Consider the following 19,410-nt stretch of genomic DNA (forward strand, 5'->3'; position numbering starts at 1 on the left):
AAGAATTTTATAATCATGTTTGCAAAATTTAAATTTTAATATTGGAACTTGGAGCAAGTCATTACAGGTAGAGCAAGATGCTGAAAACCATATCGATAAATAGATCACACCCTTGATAAAATTTTGCCTTCAGTTGCTAAGATTGTGTTGTATTATATGGAAATTTTCTATAAGTCTGTTTATTACAGATACATGTACAATGCATATTTTCCCTGTAACAATAAAAATACTTCTGAGATGTAAAAGAATGGATTAAATAGTCACCGATGTTAAAAGATATTACACGATCTCATTAATCTGGTTTGGAAATCACAAACTTAGTTTCGAAGCCGATAAAACAGTGTCACTGAGAAAACTCAGTTACAAGTACAATGAATGAATTCGTTGTATCAAAACTTTAAAATAATTGAGGCACTATGTCCAAATCTTTTCGACAAATCGGGATAAAGATATTCAATTAAATCATCACTGTTATAAGTCTTAGAGCTGGAGAAAAGTCATTATATGCCCAAATTTTACATGTAAGACTTTGATCCTATATTTCAATAAATGTCAAAATGGTTTTATTTTTGTTTCTGTTCAATACTTTCTTCTTCAGGGTCTCTCATGGCCTATACTGTATGATACCTCCATTGACCCTGCTCTTTTATATTGATATATGCTTATCCAGTAGCAGTGGTTATGCTCAGGCAATCTTTGAAATATTCCTCATTTCATGCATCTCCTTCAGTTCTGCCTCTGTCCATTTTATTCATTCTGCAATTAGATAAAGGCATTTCTTTGCCGTATAAAACATGTTTTTCTTGACTACAGCAAGATCACCCTTTATGTTGATCAAACCCAACCAAGAAGTAGAAGTATATTTCTTATTCAGAAATATGTATTGATAAATAAAATGGAAGAAAAACTAAATTCTATCAACTCTTTTTTTTCTTCTATGTCTAACTGCATCTTCATCCTAGCCCCCATCTGCCATAATTCTATCAAAATGGAATCATCATTCAACACACAAAACGATGTTGCATATTAATTAGACAGTATGTTAGTTTCTGATTGTTAAGAAGTAGATTTTAAAAAAGGTTTTACACCTATTCCTTGCAAATTTTAGACTTCTAATGTAATCTAAAACATTTCTACACTTAATGATAAAGCTTTCACATTAGTATTGTTTTTTGCCCAATGGTTCGCTAAAGAGGATTTAAAATTGACCCAAACCTTACTAACTGCTTTGAAATTATATTGACAGGGACAGAGACACACTTGAAACTCCATCCCCCCTTCCTGGGGTATGCTTTGCACAAAATTTAATTAAAATTGACTACGCTGGATAGAAGTTGAAAATATGAAAAATTACAGTCAAACAGATTATGAAAAACTTTCAGCACATCAGACATGAAGTAGTGTTCCTTAAATAAAATACAGCTACAAGATGAAGCTGTTTTATTCCTTTGAAGTGATATCTAGTATTATTTCTTTTCCTGTATGCCACCTCTATCATAACAAAATTGTTATACATGTATTAACATAACCTATGACCGTATAGTACCCCAGTATTTACTTTACAATTAATTAAGTTTTGGAACCAACCCTCAGATGCCCTTAAAACAAATGATTCTAAACTGGCAAAGGTAAAGGGCATCTGAAGAATTTAAAATAAAATGATAGTACAAACAAGCAAACAGTGTGCATGAAAATGTTGGCAAACACTAGAAAAAATACTAAGGTACTTTCTCAAACTTAACATGAATACCAAAGAGGTTTTATGTAGGTAATGACTAGATGCTATGGCGTAAAAGAAGTCGATGGCAAAGCTTTCCTGCAGTTAAAGGTTGGTTGCCTAGTAGTTATTTAGTATGTACAAGTTTTTCCCTCTATCTCTTCTAATTTAAGGAGCGAAAATGTCTCTAAAAATCTTATGGTTGGCATGAAGTATTCCTGTTCATTTTACTGATTACTTACAATTGTCCTATTTCTGAGGGTCATCTTCTGATGAGTGTGTTCTCTGCAATGTTCACAATTGAAGTTCCTGTTTGACCTGTTACATATTGAAAATCCTCAATGAGCATGATTATGGTTTTAATTTCCATTGTAATCATTGATTACTTTTATATAAAAAAAAAATCTAAACCAATTTATTGTAACATAATACTTAGGAAAATATTTATGTAGTATCAATGGAAAAAAGGAATCATTATCTGCAGTTATCCTAAAATCACAAGTTAGCATTAATCATATAAATTCACATACGTAAACCCATTAGCTTTTTGTGCTATTGAATCATAGTCATCGCTGTGCAATAAAGGAAATCAAAGTACTAATCCACAGCTTTGTGGCAATAAAGTTACTATCCCCGAGTAAAAAGTGACAAGCCCAAATATAGAGGCAAAAATTAAAAAGTATACATTGAAAAAAGTTCATCGTGAAAAAAGTCAGGGGCCCGTTTCATCAAAAGTCGTAAAGTTAAGCCTTAACTTTGGCGTACTTCCGGGGATTACGCCAAAATTTAGTCGGGCGTAATTTGCGTTTCACCAAGTGGCGTAAGTCTAGTCGTAAAAGATACGCTTAGTCACAGGACCAAGTGCTTGACAACATTGCATTGCGCAGGCGCAAAAACATAAACATTGCCCAAAGCGTACAAACATGTATAAATTGTAGCACGTCAAAGTACAGAACAAGAAAACATTGATGTAACCATCAATAGTCGCCCGGGAAATATATAAAGTAAACAATGAAAATGAGTCTTGATCATCAAACCACTTCGATATGAGTGAAAACGCATGCGTCTAATTGATGGAGACGATAGTCGAACTTAAAGTCGGATAAAAATTATTAAAAAACGATACCATTTTAAACTTGATCAATTCCTCAAGTAAATGTTGGCTGTATAAAGTATAAATTCAAGTTAGACACACGCATCACCTATATCTAAAAATGTATTATTTTCAATTTTATAATATAAAACACGAACTGTGCAGAGTACGTTTTTATCCGAGAAGTAAAATTCGATGTTCTAAAAAAAGGATCTGTCGTTTTTTCGATAGAAAATGATAAGCAACTATATATATGAAAAACGTATATATTTTTACAGATTCACTTTATGGAAGTAATTATATTATGTATCTCGTAATTTATAAACTGAAAGACCATTCTGATAAACAGTCTTTTCAATGTTTAGAAAACCTTTAATTCTAAATAACTACTCCCACCCCAATCCCCATACACCAACACTTAAACTTATATGTATAGAGCAGCCCGGTCCTCCGGGCTGCAATAACACAAGTTATAGATAAATTAATACTTGCACTAATTGAAACATGCATGGGTATATAGTGTTATGTAAGAGACATGCATCTTTTAAGAAACCAATTTTAGTTTTTTACAATATTTCAATAATAAAAGTCTAATAAATTGAAAGGATGAAAAGGTCACAGAACATGTACTTGTATTTCGGAATTAAGCAAAACTATTCATTTTGGAAATTTAATTACAGCCAAACCCCCTCTTCCCGAAATTGATACAGGTTTATAACTTCGCCTTTGATAATAAATTTCATGATTCGATAAATACTGATTCTACTGACAAATACTAATAATTATGTTCCCCAAACGGAGTTTGGGAACATATTGTTTTTACTCGGTTTCTTATTATTATTATTATTATTATTATTCTTTTTTTTCTTCTTTGTTCTCCGGTACTTTTTTTGTCCGCGAGTGTTCTCAGAAACTGTTCACCCAACTAAGTTAAAACCTTTTTAGGGTTAATAGGTGTCAAGTGTAGGTGTGCACAACGAAGGTCATTTTGCGCGCATACGCATGCACGTGCGTGCGCGTGAAATGAGTGAAATGACTGATATACTTATTATAGCCATAACTTTTACATTTTTTATTGAAATGCTTTGAAACTCATTCTATAAGGATATATTTATAGTCTAGATAATATGACATGTTCAAATTAGCACGAACTCACGTGCATGCACGTGCGCTTCCCTCTGATTGGCTGAAACAAAGATTTAAATATCTCTTTCGTTTTTTGACGAAATGCTTTGAAATTTTAAACATAGTCATGCATTAGGATATACTACAATATAATATATAGTAGGTATCATGAAAACACGCGCATGCACGTGCGCTGCAATCTGATTGGCTTAAACTTTAAATGGGTATAACTCCTTTGATTTTCAACCAAACAGGATGGGATTTAGAACATAGATAGACATAGTGGATTCCTACAAAAAGGTAAGGTCATCATGCACATGCATGCACGTGCATGCACATGAGATGGATAAAATCAAAAATACACTTGATGAAGCGTATTTTTTAATACTTTTGGATTAAATGCTTTATTATTTTATTATATTAATGTATATAGATAGTGTAGACAAGAGAATATGGTCATTACGCACATGCATTTACATGTGCACGCGTGCAAATGCTAACATTTGAATATACTCGGTATACTTCAGGGAAACGTTGTTAAAGTGTAAAATGCATAGAGTTTGTTGTTTTTAATGAAGCTTAAAGGGAGTATGGCACCAAAAGGGAGTTGGGGAGCGTTTGGGGAACATCTGTAACGGTTCCCGTTACAATTAGCCCTAGTTAAGTTTGAGACAGAATAAGATTTAAAAATTTTAATAAGAAATGTATATGCAAGCAAAAATAATGAAAACAAAATGCAAATGGTTTACATATGAACAAAGTTTGAGTCAAGAAATAAATTTTACACGTTTGCTACTATGGTACATGTAAGATAATGCTCTCTGTTAATTTTTTGTCAATTCAATTGATTCATAATTGTTCAGTTATAGAAAAAAATTCTTCACTATCTGCAGATTAAATGTGATGTACCGTTTTAAAAGTACGCAGAGAGAGAGAGATAGAGAGAGAGAGATGTTTGGAAAAATGACTACAAAGATATTCTTACAAAAATTCTCTGCTTGTGTGGTCTCTGTCTTTAAAATTTAGTTACAGCTACTCTTTATTTTGTTTTCATTAAAATGTAAGTAATGCAGGAAATCAAAAACATGTATATTTTCATCTTATATGTGCTTTATATGCGCTCAGATTATCTTATACTATGTAAGATTTGTTCTTTTAAACAAAATTATGAAAACTAAAGATGTCTTCTGCATCAATGTTTGTCTGAGAAAAAAAAAATTGGGAATAATTCATTCTTGAACTTAACTATCAAGGAACCTTACTTTTTCTTTAGAACTCGCTAAAATTTATAAAAAGGCCTTATTTTAACTTTACGCCCTAACTTACGCCTACCCATGAGTAGACGTAAAATTTTGGCCTAAATTTAGTCAGGTGTAACGATACGCTCTTTAATGAAACAAATATTCGTGCTAGTCCGACTTTACGCCGGCGTAGCGCTACGACTGGGCGTACGACCTTTGATGAATCGGGCCCCTGGGTATTAACTACAGATGATTCTTTTTAAAATAAAAGTTTAATTTAATTTTCGCTTGTAAAATTCAATTATATAAAATATATAAATTAATGATTTAAAAAAAAATGAAAAAAGATTTTAAATATTCCTTCTCTGGTCATTCACTAGTTCGTCTAATTAAAACGAAGCAAAAATCATTTTGTTTTCATCTTGAATCATTTAAAGCAATATGGCGTATGTACAATGAAAATTATTAAACTAAAATTATAAGAACTTATAATTTGTATCATTACTTTATATAAACATGATAAAGATAGAAATTTTCCGTAAATTACAAAATCTAAGTCGATTGCGTTATAAAGATATCAAAATTTAATTTGGATTCTCGGAATTTTCTCCGACTTGGAAGAAAATACAGAAGATTTAAATAACACATTACAGAGAAGATAAAATCGTATTATTAGATAAAACGAGGTGTTCTCCGCGCTCCGAATTGTATGAAAAGCTTTAATTTAAATGTATTAACTATATTTCTTTACTTAATTTTGTATTTTTCAAAAATATATTTTTTATCAGTTACGTCATATATGGCTTTAAATAAAAAAAGCGCAACATAATTGCATGACACTTATCATTGAGCTGATTGAGTAAATGTATATAATTTAATATTGAGATATCTGTGAGGCATATATGTACATGCAAATATTGCTATATTAATTAAAGGAAAGGGGGAATTCAAATTAGGAAATAAAAGATCGTTTTTTTTTTAGTAAATCAGCCTTGTAGTACTGCAAAATGGATGCAGTTGTGGAAATTTATGGATAATATGAGGATGCTGTCTGGAATACTTCCATATTAGGGAATTTAATAGCAAAAAAGAGTGAAAATACCGGTGGTGCTTTTCATGTATTACATGTGTATTTTATAATTCCTAATAGCCAAAGGGGATTCCTCAGTGCAGAAAACCACTAGCCCCATCCTCAAAAATGGAAGCCTCGGGTGTAGCGCAATGCTAATTACACACCCATCATGTGAAATAGTCATAGTAGCCCTATATCAATTTCAGTATTGTTTTAAATTAATTAAAACAAATGACAAAAACAATAATTAAAGAAAAATCAAAATAAAGCAGATACTCAGTCAAAATCAAAGACAGAAAGAAGCACTGTTTTTACTGAAAGTTTTTCAGTAATACAATGAATCTCTTAAGTTACATATCAGATGAGATAAACTTATATACAAGTATTTAGTTGTTGTCAATTATCCCATTTATCATCATCTCGGCTCACTTTGCGATTGTAATACTGTCTACATGAACCGATAATTTACAGCTGATTTATGAACACACGATTGTTAAAATTTTCATTTCCCTTTTCATTATACATTGTCAAAACATACTATAGTAAGTTGTTATGATATAAAATTCAATAATAAACACTTTCGATTTATTAAAGATTATCTAACAATACACGATCATTTACTAAATATTTCTCGCCCTCAAGAGAGTTAAAAAGACAGAGAAAATTCAAAATACAAATAAGTGCAACTTAGGATTAATTGTTCCGATATATCTATTTTAATTTTGTGCACAATTGTTTTCAAAAATTACATTAAAATCTATTTTCCTTAAACAAGAACCCAGCAATAAATAAATATTAATCGAATAAACTTACCTTTTCTCTTGTCAATCAGAAAATCTTGTTGACATCAAGTGTTTCTTAGTCGCCATATTTTTTTTCCATGAAAACAAACGTTGTTATGATCAGGATCAACGGAAGTTGATTTTCGGAACTCTCGAGAATTTAGAGTTCCGAATGTAAAACTGAAACAACAAAACACGGTGCGTCCGTGAAAGCAACTTTTTTGGACACTTTTTTGGACAAATCGTCGTGTCCAAGTTTTGTTGGGTACTAACCTGCAAATACCCAATTAGGGTGTTTTAAGCATATTCAGCGACACTTCTTATTGGGTATACCCAATAAGCAAAAAGTACCCAATAAGTACAATCTTGGCATGAAAAATACCCAATAAATGCACTCTCGTAAACACGGACGGACGGACGGACGGACAAACCCAAATTAATATCCCCCACTTTTCAAGCGGGGGACAAAAATGCAGAATCAGCTTCAATGTCAATATTACGACTGTTGTTGCACAAATACTTACAGAACTTCGTTCAACATTCAATTATCATGTTTGAAGTACTTGTCAATGCTGTGTACGACGCGGTAAAATGTCGTTTTCATTCCAAGAATGTGTAACATGCATAACAATTATTACATCCGGTAAGACTAATTTCAAAATCGGTCCACAAACCCGGAAAATTCCGGACTCTTGAAATCTCGAACTCTTGATCTCTCGAAGTTTTCTCTCGGTCCCGCGGACTTCGAGGTATCGAGAGTTACCTGTATTACCATTAGTTATTTATTGGTTCCATAGGCCTGATATTCTGAGTTGGGATTTATCTTAAAAAATCATGTTTTTGTCAAAAAGATTTTCATATTGTCTCCCTTTAATTGATAAACTTATGCTATTAACATATTAAAAAAAACACACTTTGTTTTTGTTGACAGCTTGATACAAAACAATTAAGAGGTTGCCATGGATTCCATTGTCCACATCACACAACACATGACCTCAAGTCAAAGGTCAAAGGTCTCCAGAATTCTTGCCAACATGGACACGTGACAAGAATGGACAATTAGAATCATCAGTGACTGTATTTAAAAACATATCCATTAACAAATCATAAAATGTATTTTAGAACAAATTTGCATAAAAATGCATTGATGAAATCCATATCTGTCATTAATAATGACTTAATTTTTGTAATAATTTTTATATATGAATTTCTATTGTGATTCATTTCTCAGTATGATACATGTAGATTGATATGATACACTTTTAGATTCCTCGACACCTGAATTTAGGCTTGGTTCTGTGATTATGGATATTGCATATCATAGGCTTTTTAAACCCGCACGTTACAAGGAAGAAAATGCAGCTAAAACAACCCGTCTTTTCCTTAAACTTCAAAATGCCAATAAAGGAATTGACGCGGTTAATATTAGTAATATTCTTAATCACAAAAGGGTCCAGTATTGTATTTCACCATATTTCAAGTTAAAGACTTCACCTTGTATTTCCTACAAATATACATCGACCATTGCTTCCAAACTTTTCAATTACAAAAACACTTTACATGGCCTGGATATCGACTATCTGAAAAATAATCCCCCTTCGTGTTCATGTTCTTCTTCGCCCTATAACTATAGTCATGCTGGACACTTTACTACGGGTGACGTAAGAATAGTTCGTAATGAGGGCCTTAGAGCACTTATTTTAAAAGGTCCAAAATATAGGGAACCCGGATCCTTCAACTGGCGTCGGAATTTCATAAATATAATGGATCCTGTTGAAAATTATGCCAGACGATGGGCCAGATATGAAAAATAAGACATTGACACCTTGTCATTAAATGTATCAGATCCATGTTAAAGTCACTTATTAAAAGATTGAGGGGCAAAATGAAAACCATCTATCCTTCTGTGTTCAATAAACCAGAAGTGAAAAAAGAATTAGATAGATTACACGATCAGGACGTACTGGTTCCTGCCGGCAAAGCAGGTAACAACATTGTCTTCCTTTATATAAATTACATTCTAGAAGAACTTGGATTTGAATCTACGAGTGGTAATCCTACTTAAACTCATACTTCTCTTTTTAAGGAAGAAATTCTTCAAAATCACTTGTCAGTTTTGAATACTTTTAATATTCCACAGAGCCAAAATAGAATTAAACTACTTTATATATATTAGATTCCGAAACTTCATAAGAATCCTTACAAACAAAGATATATTGCAGGTTCCAGTAAATGTTCAACCAAGCCTCTTTCGTTACTTCTCACTAAAATATTGACAGTAGTGAAGAAAAAACTTCAAAAGTATTGTACAACTATATAATAAAGAAGTTTTCTAAATCAGATGTGAATACTTAAAAATTCTAAAGAACTTTAAGATAATTTGAAATCACAAGACTTTACAAAAATCAACAACTTAAAAACTTACAACTTTTCAACTTTATACACAACTATTCCCCATGACAAATTAAAATCCAGGCTTTTTGATATTATTGACAGCTGCTTCTTCAACAAAAATGGAACTTGTAAATTTACTTACCTCGTCATTGGTCATTTGAAAAATTATTTTGTTAAAACAGATTCTGATTGCACACATAAGCACTCTGAAGTAAACATCAAGAAGATGCTTGAGTTTCTGATTGACAATATCTATGTGGTGTTTGGAGACCAGGTATTCCGACAATCTATTGGAATTCCCATGGGTACAAATTGAGCTCCCTTATTAGCAGACTTATTTTTATATTCATATGAAGCAGAATTTATGCAAAATCTTCTGCGTGAAAAGAAGAAAACAGTAGCTGTGGCCCACAACTCGACATTTAGATGTATCGACGACGTACTGTCAATTAATAATGATAATTTCCATTCCTCCGTCGACACAATATATCCTAGTGAGCTTGAGATGAAAGAGACCACAGAGTCCGACACTTCTGCTTTTTACTTTGATATTTTACTTGAAAAAGACACTAATGGTAATCTAACAACCAAGCTATATGATAAACGTAATGACTTTAACTTTTCTATCGTCAACGTCCCTTGCTTATGCAGCATTATACCTTCATCACCTGCATACGGAGTATATATATCTCAATTGATTCGATACGCAAGAGCATGCTCTACGTATAAACAATTTCTTACACGAGGTAAATTATTGACAAGCAAGTTGATGAAACAAGAATATCAACAGTCTCGTTTAAAGTCATCATTTCGTAAATTCTATGGTCGATACAATGACCTTGTCAGCAAATACAATTTATCATTGAATGAAATGCTGACTGACGTTTTTCATACCAATTGTTTGTCCATTATTTATACACTGAATTGACGACAGATTTTTTCCGTTATTTTCTGATTATGACAACGAGCACACGGCGGGTGTGACCGGTCGGCAGGGGATGCGCACTCCTCCATGGCACCTGATCCCGCCTCTGATGTTTCGGAGGTCCGTGTTTGCTCTGCTCTTATTTTGTATATTGTTTAATGGACGTTGCGAATGAATAATGTTCATTATTTCCATATCCTTCATGTAGATTAGTATGTGATGGTTTGCCAGGGTTAGAAAAAGATTATTTTTGTACTTATGTATTTTTATAATTTTATTATTTTAACGGTAATGAATGTTAAGATAATTAAAGTGCTAAATCTTTAAACAAGATGTAAATATTTTAAAAATCAATTTATTGACTTGTGAACAAATTATTAAATGTGCACATAGAATTTCAATGAATATGTATTAAAGTATATTGTAATATGTTAATTACAATGACATGATATGTAAAAATCCTTTATATTTCATCAGAAGATGTGATGAATTATTAATAAAAGATATGAATAAGGTATGAATCTTCTAATGGTCCACATGAGCAATATACTATAAATGTATTATATTTGGCGTATAGAATATTTTTGGGGAAATTGAATACTGAGTATACACAAAGCATTTAGCGGAGGCTGCTTTCCGTGAAAGGCGCTAAAAGGAATACACAGCCAAATGTAATACGTTTACAGTAGTCTGGTTATTTAATTATGAAATTTGAAGATGATAATATCCCAAGATGTGTGTTTAGTGATATATTTAAATTGACAATCTCATAAATTAAATATGGAAATCGTTTCACAGCTTATTTAAAAAAAAACAACCCAATTCAAAGAATTTGTCTCCCCCATTAAAGAAAAAAAGGAAGAGCAAGCAGCACGTATCTAGTGATCTATCTAAACATGTTATAACTTTGTACATGGGACATAAAACATGGACCCCTGGAAATTCTAAAGGTGGAATCATGAGAAGTAAGCATCCCTTGTTGACTTGTCACATCCACATCCACTTTGATCCAAACGTTTTGATTACGTACACACAATGAATTCAGTTTAATTCAGAATCTTTAAAATAACAGATTTTAGATTTTGCTAAAATTGTTTAGATTTGGAGGTTTTACTGACTATAGATAATAAAAATCAATTAACAACTAAATTGTGTATGAAAACCAGATGATTTTATTTCCATCTTTTTTGTGAAGTAATATCCCTCTAGCGCCTATATATAGTTTTTACATATACATGTACCATTTAATTCAAGGACATGCTCCAAGTAAATATTTATTTCGAGGCTATTGTCAGTTAAGTTAATGTTGCAGGAATTGGGCAAGGTGTTTTATAACAATTCTTACGTTTTTGTTTTTATATCTAATTTGACGAGGGAATATTATGACTACCTCACCAAAAATAAAGGCTCAAGGCAGGTGTGACGAGTCAACAGGTGATGCTGACTCCTAGACACTTTATCCAACCTCTGGAATTTGCAGCTGTCCTACCTACAGATGTTTATTATTTATCATGCTGTGAAATTCAGAAAGTGGTGTCAAAAGTAAATGTTATGCATGAAAATAAGTTAAATCTGTACTTATCAACAACTAAGTTCCATACTCGGGTTGATGTGCCTATTTTCTTTTATTCTAAGAAAAAAAATGAATTGAAATATAAATATATACTTATATAGACACAGTTAATCTCCATGATATTAAAATATCTGAGTAAAGACAATTCACAACTCCCTAGTTCGGGTCAATATTCAACTGGGTCAATTTTAAACATGTTGAGGTCATAAGATATTAGAAAAATATCCAGACTGTTGAAAAATGACCCCAATCATAAACTCCATGACTTCTGAGTCGCTGAGTGAAGAGTTGATCCTTAGACGTCACAGGTTTGAATCCCACTGTTGGACGTGGAGACGGTCCTTTGGATGAGATCGCATAAACCGAGGTCTCATGTCGCAGTAGGTCCTGGCACGATAAAAGATTTTTCACTGCTCAATGGCCGTAAGTGCCGAGTATTATAGTATATTAAGCATTCGAACACGGAACAGATGTGGCAGACCTCGTGTTCTCCTCCACAGCATGCATAGCGGGAAACATCAACATATGAATGAAGTAGCTATCACTAAATGCTTTGTCGATATTAATTTAAAAAATATAAAAACTTATTTAATGATTAACATCAATTCGTGCAGCGTCTGCGTTTATGTCCCGGTTAAAGATTTAGGAACAAGTCCATTCCCAAGTAACTTATTAGGTCCTATCGTGAAAAAAACTTGCATCTCTTAGGATACACTCTATCAGACTTAATTCGGATAGTGGACGCATTAATTTTGATTCTTAACTGTTTCAGAACATTTTTATTCGAAATGCCTTGAAAACTTGCGTGCTACATATTAATACTACGTACTTTTCTTCTATCTCTTTTATAGTAACATAAAACTTTTTAAACTCAAATTAATGATTTTTAAGGTAAATAGCTCGAAAACATATGCTACCAGAAACTATTGAAAGAAAAACAACTCATCATGAACTGCACACATGACTATTTTTTTGTCCCCCGCTTTCGCAAAAGCGAGGGGACATTAAATCTCATTCGTCTGTCTGTCTGTCCGTCAGTCTGCCAGTCTGTCCGTCACAAAATCTTTAACCTTACCCATAACTTTTGATTTAGTGGAGCTATGACTTTCATATTTCACATGTGTATTCCTTGTGACAAGACCTTTCTTTTGATATCACCAAATTTGACCTTTTGACCTTGACCTTGGAGTTTGACCCACTTTCACACAAAAATTTCAACTTTTACTTTGGCCTTAACTTTTGAATAGTAGGTACTAGGACTTTCATATTTCACATATGTATTGTTTGTGGCAGAACCTTTCATTGGATAACAACAACCATGACCTTTTGACCTTGACCTTGGAGATTTACGTACTTATGAAAAATCTTTAATCTTGACCATAACTTTTGAATGGTGAAGACTAAGGCTTTCTTACTTCATATATGTAATCCCTGTGATAAACTTTTCATTGGATACCAGTAACTTTTAACATTTGACCTTGGAGTTTTAATTACTTTTTAAAAACTTTAATCTTGGTCAAAACTTTTAAACATTAGATAGTCAAACTTTTACATTTCACATATGTATTCCTTGTGGCAAGACATTTCATTGGATATCAACAACATTGACCTTTTGACCTCGACCTTGGAAATTTACGTACTTATGAAAAATCTTTAACCTTGACCATAACTTTTGGATGGTGGGGGCTAGGGCTTTCGTACTTCACATATGTTTTTCTTTTGAAAAAACCTTTCATTGGATACCAACAACTTTTACCCTTTGACCTTGACATTGGAGTTTTAACTACTTTTGAAAAAAACTTTAACTTTTGAACGGTAAATACTACGACTTTTATATTTCAAATATGTATTCTTTGTGGCAAGTCCTTTCATTGGATATCAACAACTTTGATCTTTTGACATGGACCTTAAAGATTTACGTACTTATGAAAAAAAACTTTAACCTTGGCCATTACTTTTGAACGGTAAGTACTATGGCTATCACACTTCATATATGTAATCCTTGTGAGAAAACCTCTCATTGGATATCAACAATTTTGACCCTTTGATCTTGACCTTGGAGTTGTCCTACTTTTAAAATTTTTTTTTTCTTTGGCCAAAACTTTTTATCGGTCAGGATTACGATTTTCATCCTTTAAAAAAATCAACTTCAGTGTTACATTCTAAATAAATGACTTATGATAAGATGTTCATATTACACACAATATGTCATAAAAGATAACATCTCACCAACAAAGACACCAAAAGCGGGGGACCACAATTCATTAAATTTGCTTGTTTGTGTCAGATCACAAGGGGTTGATCAATATGCACCTTGATAAATTCGAAAAAATAGCGGTCAAGTGTAGGCTTTGCGTACTTCCCACCCTGCTGATAAACACCTGCGAAAATCATATGACAAGTTTTATCTAACCTGATTCAATTCAAATTTATTTTAAAACAAGATGTGTTTGTGAAACACTGATGCCCCCGTATGGCAACATAGAGGAGATTAAACTTTAATTTTCTTAGATGTAAATTTAATATGTCGGTACCCAAAGTAGGGTCTTCTAACTGGAAATACGATTGTAAAACATGAAAGCCACAAAGATCACATATTTGAAGTATGTGGAAACCCTATCCCTAACCATTCAAAAGTGATGGCCAAGGTTAAAAGATTATATGAATACATTATACTCTAAGATCAAGGTCAGAATGTTAAGGTTTTGGGTATTGAATGAAAGGTCTTGTTACAAGAATTACCTATATGAAGTATGAAGCCCTAGCCCTTACTGTTCAAAAGTTATTGCCAAGGTAAAAGTTTTTTCATAAGTCCGGAAATCTCCAAGGTCAAGGCTATTGGAAGCAAATAAATGCTCATGCTACAAAGAATATATATGTGAAGTATGGAAGCTCTAGTCCTTGCTGTTCAAAAGTTATTGCCAAGGTTAAAGTTTTTTCGTTATTACATAAATCCCCAAGGTCAAGGTCAAAAGGTCAAGGTTGGTGGTATCCGGTAAAAGATCTTGCCACAAATAACATATATGTGAAGTATAAATGTCCTGTTCAAAACTGGTCAAAAGTTATGGTCAAAGCAAAAATTGGAATTTTTTGTGTAAAAGTGGGTCAAATTCCAAGGTCAAGGTCAAAAGGTCAAATTGGTGGTACCCAAAGAAAGGTCTTGTCACAAGCAATACACATGTGAAATATGAAAGTCACAGCTCTACTAAATCAAAAGTTGGGGACAAGGTTAAAGATTTTGCGGACAAACAAACAGCTAGACAGACAGACAGACAGAGAGACAGCTAGACAGACATATGGACACGACAAAAACTATAAAACCCGAAACTTCGTTTAAGGGGGCATAAAAAAAGAAAAGGGAAAGAAAACAACATTTTAAATAATATTTATAAGTGAAACCTCTCGCAGTTTTCTATATCTACAGTTTGTACGGAAGCCCTGGAGGGACAATGACTTAAATTACTTCTTAGGTGTTCTGAATTATAGCGAGCGCAGCGAGCGTCGCGAAGCGAGCTCAATAGACTAACGTGTATGAACAGAGGAAATTCAGATTGAAATCTGTACATACGTCAGCCAAATTTCTCTGTGCAACATTCCCAGAATTCCTGGAACATAGTTTCTTACCGAAATCTTAACGAAATGATTTTGCCTCACCTTATTCAAAAAATACCCCCATGCCACAACACCGGCCTTCACCTTGCCTTTTGGAAATGATACAAATTACGTCACCGGAAACTTACGAATATTGACGAGTTATGTCGGTTGCTTCCGTGAGACTCGGAAAACATGTTGCGGTGTATATAGCAACATGGTGGTTAAAACATAGGAATTACAACTTACTTGAAAAGAACGATTTAATGCAATCTCTTTTCCAAAAAACTAGCGTTTGCGTCCTAAGTCAACAGAACCTTTCATCTGAAGTCATACTTTCGTCACTTCAACGGTTCGGGTATTTCCGATTTTGTCGGAAACTTCCGAGAAGTTTGGAATCTCGATCCCGAATTTTGGGGAATAATTTCTTTTTATTGTTTTGTTTTATTCCTTCGCTTTCTTTTTCTTGAATGATAGACAGTACATGTGTAGGTTTATGATAGTAAATAAACTGCGCTCGCCCCAACGGTCACACCGTAAAACATATTAGATCTTTATGACTTACTTGTTAACTTTCATTTTAAATTTGTTATTACACGTTTACTCGACCCATAACACTTAATTATAATAACTACAAAACATTCACAACAAATACGTCATAACAAGTAAGTCAATGTCCCTCAAGGGCTTCCGTATTCCAAGGCTTTTAATATCTCTACTTAAATTCATACATCCAATTAATAAGTTTATGCAAAAGTAAAAGCATTTTTCAGTGACAAACTTTCGTACTACCTTTCATTAATTTTTAATCTGAAGTTGAAAATAAATACATGATAATGAGCGCATTTTAATTTCAACAGCCAAGAAGCAATGGGAACATGCATTTAGTTTATTTGCAGTCATTAATTTTTCAGAATCAATACAATAAAGAATCGCAGCTCTGAAAATCAACCTCTGATAACCTTTGACTATCAATTAACAACAAAATTTTAAAAAGTTCTCGTCAAAAACTGGGGGACATACGAGTCTAATATATCTGTAATTTACAGAGTATTTAGCGAGACAGTTTTAAATAGGATCTTCCTACATGGATGAATAAGGTTTCGGAATGTAATCTATATAGATATTAAAGATCTAAAATTTCCTGCCTAGGAACGGAAATATTTTCTCTTTAAATATTTAATCTTTCTTTTTTCAGAATGGCGACACACTGAGGTAACAATTATTTTTTTATGCACATACATGACTCACCTGTCTTATCTTAATATTAGTTGGTATCCTTTACAAAGTAGGTTGACGTTTATGACATTCTAAATTTTGCTAAACAAATGCTACTTTTTTTTACGTTCTTGTGTTTCTAATGCCTTTTCTATTGATAAAGATAGTGCGATTATATTTATTAAATTTCAAAGTATTTACAGATAGTCTATCAACTCAAAGTGAGTGGGTTACATGCAATCTTCAAAGAATTTAAAGAAAAGTGTATTTTGACAAGATAAGACATATGAGACATTAATTATTGATTACCCCCTCAAAGCGTCATCAGTCTGAAAAAGTATTTATTGCAAAAACAAAAACATTCATGCTGCAAAAAAAACATACTTTAGTTAATAATTTGACTGTTTTCTCTGGAAGTAGTGGGACTGAGTAAATTCTCTTTTTAACTTCTTAAAAGCAAACAGTGCCTAGCTCGGGGCAATATAGTTCTACATTCTTTTCCTCTCTCACAGAATGCATGAAAATCCATCCAAATTGAAACACCAAGAGAACGCTCTTTGACAAGGCATCGAAGGATGACCTAGCTTTAGTGCACATTGCTTTATTTACTACCACCCGGTAAATTAAAAAATACAATATGCATCAAGGTCGCTCATGCAATAGTAACAACCAGTAATAACATCGTAAAATCCGCAGACTCTTAGAGAAAGACGCAAAATAAACAACAGGACGGCTAGGATGACAAACTTTTTGTTAGCACGTGTTCATGGTATTTTGGAAAAAAAATCTTAAGCCTAGAAAGCTAAACGCTAGGTGGATACCATATTTGCTTAGCGATGAATATTGCAAAGAAATAACTAAAATTGTATCCAAAATATAGCAGAAAGACTTTTGATAATTTAGGTATTAGTGATGAGATCTGGGTAAACTACTATAGTATTTTGAACTAAAACGTAAAGGGTTATAAGAGAATCTGAGCTTTAAATAGTGCAAAGCCTCCTAGTATTGCTTAAAGATTATGAACTGTGAAGAAGGGAATTTATGCCCCATAATCGAGGATTCGGGGGTAGATAGTTTTAGCCCTGTCCTTCTGTCTGTTCGTCTGTTTTTCCGCAAATTTTTCAACTTGTCCATATATAGCCGCCTTTGATTGGTTGAGGCTAATTTGATTTCATATTTCACATGTATATTCCTTGTGATAAGACCTTTCTTGAGTACTATTAAAGGACAAGGTATGGTACAGGCCGAAAAGACCCCTGATATGATGTAAAAATCAGAGCAAATTTTGTAGTAAAGAACTTAAAATGATGCTTGATTAAAACACAACACTAATTTTTTTTAATTCAAAGCTTACACTGAGTGCACAAGGGGGCGCAGAGGTAGGACATTTTTTCCAAATTTCCTCAATTCTGGTGGATTTTCGTCAAATTTTAGACACGTTTTACTATAGGAAGCATAGAGCACTAAGATATACATATATACTCATATTTTTATACACAAGAGATGCATTTGATACAAATGTATGAAATATATGAATTTGGTAAATAGACTCTATGTTTTTAGAAACAAAGTGTGTTGCAAATTTGATGAAAATTTGAGAAAATTCGGATATTGACGTTTTTTCTGATCTTCATGTGACCTCTGTGTATTCTGTAACTTAGAACCGATACTCATTTTGTGGCACTGCTGTCAAGAAGTTTTTATTGATTAACTTTTCTATCATTTTAAAAGACACCCAAACTAGAGGTGAAAAAGGAGTCTTAACCTATCTTGTCTTTTGATCTTTTGACCTTGACCGTGGAGTTATGTTCAGCTGTTTTGGAAAATTTTACCTAACTTTGACCTCTGCCATAACTTTTGAATAGTCGGTGCCAGGGCTTTTATACGTCACATAATGCAATACTTGTGAAATGGCCTTCCATTGGATACAAATTGACTCTTTGACTTTGAACTAGGAGTTTGACTTTAACCTTGGTCAACTAGTAATATTTGAACACTTATAGCTCTGGCGTTCATACTTCAAATACATGTATGAAATCGTTGTGACAAGCCTTCCCATTTTGTTTCTTGTTTTGGAACATCTGTTTAATTGTTTATAACTAGAATTCACACAGTTCATATATAAATCAATATGTACAAATATTATACAATTATGGACTCTTTTGGTGTTGAATATGGTTTGTTATTCACCAGAAAAATATTCATATTGACCGAGGTGAATAACAAACCATATTCAACACCAAAAGAGTCCATAATTGTTTTATTATATAGTCGGGATTTGAAAAGATAAGACATTGAAGGCTGTATGACGACACCATTTTCGTTTGCGATCTTCCATTGTTGAAAATAAAAGATATCTCCAGGTTACTGTTTGTAACTTCCTTTCCGAGTTTCGCTATTTGTGACACGTCCAAATATGAAAAAAAAATCCTGAAATAGGTATGAATAATTGTTTTCCTGCTCAGATACATAGCTCGCCGCAGCGGTTGCAACCATTGTTTACAATGTTGTTCGATGTTCTGATTGTGACGTCACAATGCCGTTGCACGCTCAAGATATTTTAGCATATAGGTCACAGTCAAGGTCACAAGGTCATTGTCATTTGAAAGAACTTGATTAGTGAAGTATGCATACCAAATATAAGGTCTCTTATGGTTCAAAAGTTATGGTGAAGCTTCA

At 32.9% G+C, this 19,410-nt stretch overlaps 1 long non-coding RNA gene across 1 annotated transcript; it reads right to left on the bottom strand.

Moving 5' to 3' along the window:
- Positions 1-495: 495 nt before the first annotated feature.
- Positions 496-7,469, bottom strand: LOC134239982 (uncharacterized). Its single transcript, XR_009986329.1, has 3 exons — positions 7,062-7,469; positions 1,960-2,035; positions 496-756 (listed from the first exon to the last, which is right to left on the bottom strand). It is a non-coding gene; the product is annotated as an uncharacterized LOC134239982 (long non-coding RNA).
- Positions 7,470-19,410: the final 11,941 nt, after the last annotated feature.

This window comes from Saccostrea cucullata, unplaced genomic scaffold (assembly GCF_032062105.1).
Source record: "Saccostrea cucullata isolate Sc308-1 unplaced genomic scaffold, CSIRO_AGI_Scuc_v1 ctg2141, whole genome shotgun sequence".
Taxonomy (NCBI): domain Eukaryota; kingdom Metazoa; phylum Mollusca; class Bivalvia; order Ostreida; family Ostreidae; genus Saccostrea; species Saccostrea cuccullata.